We start from the raw sequence: 8,049 nt of genomic DNA, 5'->3' as shown, positions 1-8,049 counted from the left end.
CGGTGAAGGACCGAAGTTTTATGAGACTAAACCCCAGGCTTGAGCCACATAGAGCACCATTAGTAAAAAGCGCCTAGTAGTTCTTTAGATTGATAGAAAAAAATAATAGAGACTTTAGATGGTCCTAAGGCCCTTTAGAATATGGGTCAGTTTTATTTCAGTGTGTTTTCCTTACATTCCAAATCAATAAAGGCGTAATATTTCTCCTAAAAATTTTATTCTAACACTAAATAAACACCAAATGTACTTGCAAAATACAAAAATAAAGAGGCGGCCCACTCTAGGCCCAACAAACAAAGCCCACTCGGTTTTGAAATAGTGCCATGGGAACCAATTCCCGAAACCCACAAAATAAACCACACTATCCCATTCATATCCCCAAAACCTAAAAAGCCAACCAGTGTCATCATAAGAGCCAATCCATGCAACCCAAAATCAAAGGAAATCAAAAATTTAAAACAATGCAAATGTTACCAAAAAAACAGATTCATAAAACATAGATTCCATCATACCCTTCACTAACAACCCACCTCCAAAGCCTACACAAAGATCTTCATAACTTCCGCACCCTAACTCCATTTTCAAAACTGTTTCGAGTCACCAATAGAAAAAATTAATCCAGACAAAAGTGCATTTCACGATAACAGTAAAAAAAACCTCCAAAATAGCCTCAAAATTAACTTTAAATACGAAGCAAAATATCAAGGCACAAAAAAAAGAAATAGAAATAAACGCAAGAACATGTGAAGCAAAGCGTCAAAAATTGACCGCCCAAGTCATTTTCAGCGCCCAGGGCTGGGCGCCGAAATTTCTGACGCCCCAGCCTGGGCGTTGAAACTCTCTGCCTACCAAAAGTTTTCTTCTTGAAAGTGCTCGTCATTTTATCCGCACACAACGGAAAAATAACGAACACTTGGGGGGTACAGTACGTATCCAAATAGGTTTACCAAGAATATATCTATACAAATTAGTCGAATTTTACGCAACCTACGGCAAAAAAACGGCAGATGAAAATAATGATAAATACTTCACTCATTTGACCAATTAAGTAATATGTTTCCACTTCAGGACATATCTACCGAAATCCGGCATACTAGAACTTATTCTAAAGCTAGAACTACGCGCGACCTGATTCTGACAAGATACGTAGGCAATCCTTACCAAGGATTCGGTCCAAATAATAAAAAAAAAATATATTCTTTGTGCAAAAAAGTGTTAGACATATAAAAGAGGAGAAACAAAAATAAATGAAAACTAAAAATACGCCTTTATTAAAATATAATAAGAAGGAAAACAAAGTGCTAGGAATAAAAACAAACACAACTGAAATAAATAAAGGGCACCTACACCCTAACAAGAACTACACTACTCTAGTTCTTCCAGATCATCAAATAAAGTCTTGTAGAGAGCAATGTTCGCAGGATCCACCCCCACAGTCTTCTGCGCTGCCCCAATATCAATCTCCATAAGAACCGGCTCCTGGACACTAACTTCCAAAGATGTCAAGGCTTCAGAAACATTCTCGATTATAGCCCGCTCAGCCTCGAAGGCACGGGCAATGGTGGGAGAAGGATTATTATCATCAACTGGACTAGCCACTGTTTCTACAGGCGGCTGAGCCTTCCTAATCCATACATTGTTCCGGCGACGATCTCCGCGAGAGCTTGCATTTCTTTTAACAACAGCAGGCCCCTTCATGTTAGGCATCTTTTTAGGCCCGAAACTGGAATGGGGAGGAACTTCCTTTCGCTTTCGATCAGGACGAGCTTTCACAGTTTTAATACTATAGGTACGAGGTCTGGCTGAATCAGGACCCTCATACTTAACACGAATACGAGGTATCAAAAGCTCAGCCGGCTCCCCATTTCGAGCCTCGGTCCTCACATCTTTGTCATCGGAGCTCATCCACAACTTGTAGTTTTCAGAAAGACCCACAAAGCCATTTGTAGCTACGGCCCAACGCGGGAGACCATCATAATACTTAGCCAACGCTAAGACCCGTGTTTGTGCAAAGGTCGCTACCTTAGGTGGTACCGTATCAGAAAAGGGGATAGTCTGCCTTAAACCATATTGACGCATGACTCGGTAAGGGAAAATATAAATGGGACGAGATAGCCCCAACAAAGAAACATAAACCGATACATCAGAACCCCCTGTCATAGTAGTCAAACCCCACCATGGTACCACCCACTTAATAGAACAAATGCCATAAGTAAAAAAGGAGGTCCATTCGGCCTCGTCCTGGCCTTGGTGCAAGTATTTTCGGTTACCCAAAGCTATAGGGCGATAATGTTTAGGATCGGCAGGAGCTTCCAAAAGTCTAAGCCGTTCCGCAAGCCAAATATGCAAAAACAGGTACGATAGAATCAAAAGAATGAAAAGAAAGAAAAAACGGTTCTTGGGGCGCAGTTTCAACGCCCAGGACCAGGCGCCGAAAATTCCAGCGCCCAGCCCTGGGCGCTGAAACTCAGCCCCAGGCAAAAAGAAATATATGCAAAAGGGACGTGTATGCGCACAAAGAAAAAAAATCGATTACCTGCAGTAATAAGGGGCTTCCCTTAAAATGTTCAGATTTGGCATCCTTCTTCAGCTCATCCGCACTCAGCAAAGTCTCGGCAACAACCAGCGGCATAATAGAATAGCAACTTTCCATCTGGCTAATCAAGGGGATCAACCTTATGTCATCGAACTCACCATTGTTATTCGACAGCAAATAATGATTCAACAAGCAAAATACAAGGGCTCGAATATTCAATTTCTGTTCGGTCATATTCTTACTAGGCCTAAAATGATGTTTTACAAGTTTTGCCAAGTTAACCTTATCATCTACAACAATTTCAGCAAACATGTTATCATCTAGCCCTAGGAAAGCCCTTATGGTTGTTTTACCCTCTTAAACAGTGCCAGGGGTAACAGGAGTAGCATTAGTAGGATAACCAAGGATCGCAGCAAATTCATCAGGCAAAGGACATATTTCATTGCCCGGAAAGGCAAAAACATGATGATCGGAGTCCCAAAAGCTTAGAGCAGCATGCAGAAAGTTATAATCAATATTAATTTGTTGTAAGCCTAAAAGTGCCTCTAAGTGGTATTCTTTTAACAAAGCTTTTTCTGTGGGAGTAAGGGCCCGTAGCCAACGCCTAACAGTTCGTTGGAGTGAGAAAGTAGGGATCGACATGGCAAAAGCAGTGAATAATTAGAGCACAGCAAAAGGAGAGAAAGAATTTGAGAGTGGTGGAAAATAAGGACGTATCTAGCCCTTATATATAGCTGAACGCACCCCATGACATCCTGATCCCATTCAGAAATGTGTTAGGAAATCCGAAAGTCAAATATTACCAGGAAAGGACTTTCAGCGCCCACGGCTGGGCGCCGAAATATTTAACGCCTGGCCTTGGGCGCTGGAAATGCAGCCCAAGGCCCAGATTTCACAAAACACGGAACAGGAAAGGACTTAAGACCGTGTTGTTAAACACGAGGCCCTATTGCAAGTAGGATCAAGCCCAAAGCACCTTTAGCTCCCAAATAAGCAAGAAAAAAAAAATATAATAAAACTTGGTCGAAACTTAGACTCATCTCAGAAAATGCTCATGTACACTTTCAAAAAAAAAGCAAGTTAAATATCATGGTCATTCTTCGAAACACCAAAAATATGTGTCGTCAAGTCATTGGTTTTCCAAATAAAAAATGTCTGTCTGTCAAAGGGTTAATCCGGGCCAAGCTAAAACCGGATGTCGCCTGAAAACTAAAGTCGCACTCCACGGCTTCGCTAAAATAGCACACTACTATAGGAGGTCGCTCGCACATACGAGCATGACCCCAAACATGATTACAAGATGCGAAAAACAACCGACGAGCCCCTGTGCTTGGGGGCTCGCGAAAAAAAATAGACTCCAACGAGGAGCGCGCGATCAAAATCACATTCCCAGACTGCGCCATATACCATATCATGTTTGGATATCTCAAAAAAGAACAACAAATAGGTTCGACCTCATCGAAAGGACGTCACTGACGCTTGTGCACGGTCCTCTGATCAAAGACCAAGTCGAGCCGTAAAGACTACCTCAAAATCACGAAAGCGGACGGTCGCAAGACAAAGATCCGTCTGAACACGTTGTCAGCCCACGTTCAGGTTACAACTAAATTCGAGCACCCCTCGAAAGAATTCGCTCTTGCAAGAATGAATAAAAGAAATTCTCAAAAGAAATCACAAAGAACCAAAGAAATAGGGACTTGCACATCTTCAGTCGGCAAGATCGCGTCACAAACCGCGCGAGTTCCCAAATCGAAAAGAAAACGAATTCAGGGACGTCCACCCTCAGCGGACAGGGCTCGCCCACTCTCAGCGGGCGGGGTCTGCGTCACTAGCCGCGCAGGTCCTCAGTTTTCGACAAAAATAAAGTCTTCAAATTTAAAATAGGCTCGCCATCTTCAGCCGGCGGGGTCTACGGCGCAAACCACGTAGGTCCTTATTTTCAAAAAAGCAAAATAAATTTCAAAATAGATTCGCCCACTTCTATCGGACGGGGTGTCCACCCTTAGCGGACAAGGTTCGCCATCTTCAGCCGGCGGGGTCTACGTCACAAACCGCGTAGGTCCTTATTTTCAAAATTACAAAAACAGATTCGTCCACCTCTATCGGACGGGGTGTCCACCCTTAGCGGACAGGCTCGCGATCTTCAGCCGGCGGGGTCTGCGCCATTAAATCGCGCAGGTCCTTAGTCGCTGTAGCGATAACTTTTGCTGGATTTTCCTTCGTTTTACGTCCTATAAAAACAAGGGTGCTGGATTTTCCTTCGTTTTACGTCCTATAAAAACAAGGGGGTTTTCTCGTTTAGCTAGCCCTGAAAATGAGAATCTTTAAAAAAAAACGTTTTTACCTCGTGATTGGGCTTGGCCAGGCCCAATTACACTTTATAGCTTTGATTTCGAAAAACTCTGTAGCTACTCCCAATGACAAAGTGATGGAGTTTCTACGCACCTTTAGATTCTTCCAATGACAAAGTGAGGAAGTTTCTATACTATCAGTTGACAAATCCCAATGACACGTGAGGGATATGTCGACACTTCAAGTGATGACCCTTAAGTCAAATGTTATCACTCGGGGGCTCTTGAGACCCTCACAAAACAGGTCACAATACACCGTGGCTTGTGTGACGCATTCCGTCTAATACTTTGACCATCGTCTTACTCCAAGACTCAGTCAAAGTGGGGGCTAACTGTAGACACCTACTTTTGTCCCCATTCCCACAAGGGAAAGGTTCGATGATGAAGACGTAAAACTCCACTTGACAACGCATCTCCTATAAAATAAACGAATCTCGATTTCCCATTTCATTTCACCCTAAACCTGCTATTTATGGAAACCTTCTAAAAATAGCAACTGCCGTAAAAGGTAGCTTCTAAAAGTGGCAAATCATAAAAGATAGAAACCTGTTAGAATTAGGTGTTGCATTCCAACATAAATCCTAAATGAGATAGAAAACTGCGAGAATCCTATTCCTAATATGATTCAGAAATAAGAGTTACGTATTAATTAAAATCCTAACGAGCCTAGAGTTCGTAACGGGCCCAGACGCATTCCGTCATAAAATTGATACGCGCTAAAAGACTCGAATTAATCTCAAACTCTACGGATTTCAGGAATCCGAATCTGACTAAAGAAAACAGCCCAGACCCTATTTTCAACGCCTGGCTCTGGGCGCCGAAATCTTCGGCGCCCAGGCCTGGGCGCTGAAAAGACCTGGGTACGTGTTTTTTCCTAATTCTTTGTGGATTAGAACTCTGCAATTCTATCTTTCCATGAACTCTTCCCTATAAATAGGCCCCTAAATTCGACGTGAAAAGACAACAACACACAATTATATTCTGAGTATTGACTTCAACCCTTAGCCTAAGCCTCTCGCTGCGAAACCGTTCACGCGTTCTGTCGCAATCGATCCATAAATCGAACAGAACGTATCCTGTCCCATAATTGAGATTCGTTAAATAAAAAGGAGAAATAGCAAAGTCAAAGTGGTTAGTTTTCTGAGAACCGTGATGCACCTCTCAAGGGTGCGTCGTAATGTGTCCCTTTTCGATGATTTAACTGCTTTCCTCGCCCTTTTTATGAACTGTTAAACTAACCTAATCTGATTGTTCTATCACGCCTAACAAATATAATATTTTTGGGAAATCGGATTATCATGCTAGGTCCCTTAATGCTATTTAAATCAGATAATCACGATCGAATTAGTATTATATGTTGCATATTGTTAAAATCAACTCAGATTAGTTTAATAGTTAACGCATGTCCCTTCAATTATTTATGCTGAGCTAGTAAGGATATCCTGCCTCTGGAGTTATCGACGAGCGAAGTACTCCTCTCGGTAGTTACAGTCCCCCGAACCCTCAATCTCTACCTTGCGGGTGTATATTGAGAGATCCCCACACCAGGGATCACAAGGGAACCTACGGCCGTCGTGGTCAAACATAATTGCACTCCCTTTATGTCACGATAACCGGGTTTTGTCAGTTTTTCTCATTGTCGTTAAAAACTGAATGGCGACTCCTATATTACTAGTCAATTGGGTGTAAACTCACAGGAAATCCAATTACACTTGATTGAATAAAAAGAATCGTCACACCCACGAGGGACGAGGTCATACATTAGCCTCGTGCTTTTTCGACCCCCTCACATCATGCTAGCATTGGAATGGCACCATTTGAGGCTTTGTATGGACGAAAGTGTAGAAGTCCACTTTGTTGGAACGATATTAGTGAAACCGTAGTGTTGGGACCTCAAATGATAGAGGACACCATGAACCAAATCCGAACCATCCAATCAAAGATTCAAGCGGCGCAGGATCGCCAAAAGAGTTATGCAGACTTGAAACGTAGGGATGAAGAGTTCAACATAGGTGATAAAGTGTTGCTCAAAGTGTCACCAATGAAAGGTGTCATGAGATTTGGGAAGAAAGGGAAGTTAAGACCTAAGTACATAGGCCCATATGAGATCTTAGAAAGAATCGGAAAGGTAGCTTATAGACTAGCCTTGCCTATGGACTTGCATAGAGTGCATAATGTGTTCCACATATCTCAGTTAAGGAAATATATCCCGGATAAATCGCATGTGTTGCAACCGGAGACCATAGAATTAGACCAAAGTCTAACCTTTGAGGAAAAACCTGTCAAAATCCTTGATAGCAAAGTGCGTAGTACGCGTACTAAAGATGTGAAAATTGTCAAAGTGTTGTGGTCTAATCAAGAATCTGAGGAAGCCACTTGGGAAGCGGAGGACGAAATGAGAAAGAAATATCCCGAGTTTTTTCCCGAGGTTAGTTGAGTTACGGGGTCGTAACTCGTGTCTTTTAAGGGGGGTAGAGTGCGGTAGAATTTCGCGCTTTTTACCTTGTTTTCCCCTATTTTATACTTAATTTAGTGCTTTCCATTGAATTTGCACTTATTATTGTCCTGTTTAATCATGTAAAGAGTACAACAACTTAAAACTTTTGTAAATGAACGTATTGAAAAGTCTCAGAAAGTCTCAAGTTGAGTTGAATTTTTGGATTTCCGAACCCAAGTTTCGGGACGAAACTTCTTTTAAGGAGGGTGGACTGTAATACCTCGTATTTTTATAATATTTATAAATATATTTTATTATATTTATAAAGCATTTTACGATTTATTAGCATTTAAATAATATTTAAATGTATTTAATGTATTTTAATTAATTAGAATATTTATTATTTTAATTAATTACGAAACGAATTTAATTCTTGAGTCGGGAAATTAAATGAGTTGCAAATGATTTTTAAAAGCTTCGGGTTTTAAATAAAAAGTCCAATTCGTTTTATTAAACGAGCCCAATCAAAAGTATTTAATTCAAGTCCTAAGCTAGCCCAATTCATTTAATTCCTAAGCCCAACTTAAATATCCTAAGCCTAGCCCATCAAGGGATTAGGGAGCCTATAAATAGGACTCCCCATCATTAAATAAACCCCTAAAATTTCATAAAGCCCCTTTTTGATTTCTTGCCCCTCACTCCTCTCCCTCTCTCCTCTCGTCCGC

Source organism: Spinacia oleracea, chromosome 5, assembly GCF_020520425.1.
Source record: "Spinacia oleracea cultivar Varoflay chromosome 5, BTI_SOV_V1, whole genome shotgun sequence".
In the NCBI taxonomy this organism is placed as follows: domain Eukaryota; kingdom Viridiplantae; phylum Streptophyta; class Magnoliopsida; order Caryophyllales; family Amaranthaceae; genus Spinacia; species Spinacia oleracea.
The sequence above is the reverse complement of the archived record's forward strand: the minus strand, read 5'-3'. Positions refer to the sequence as shown.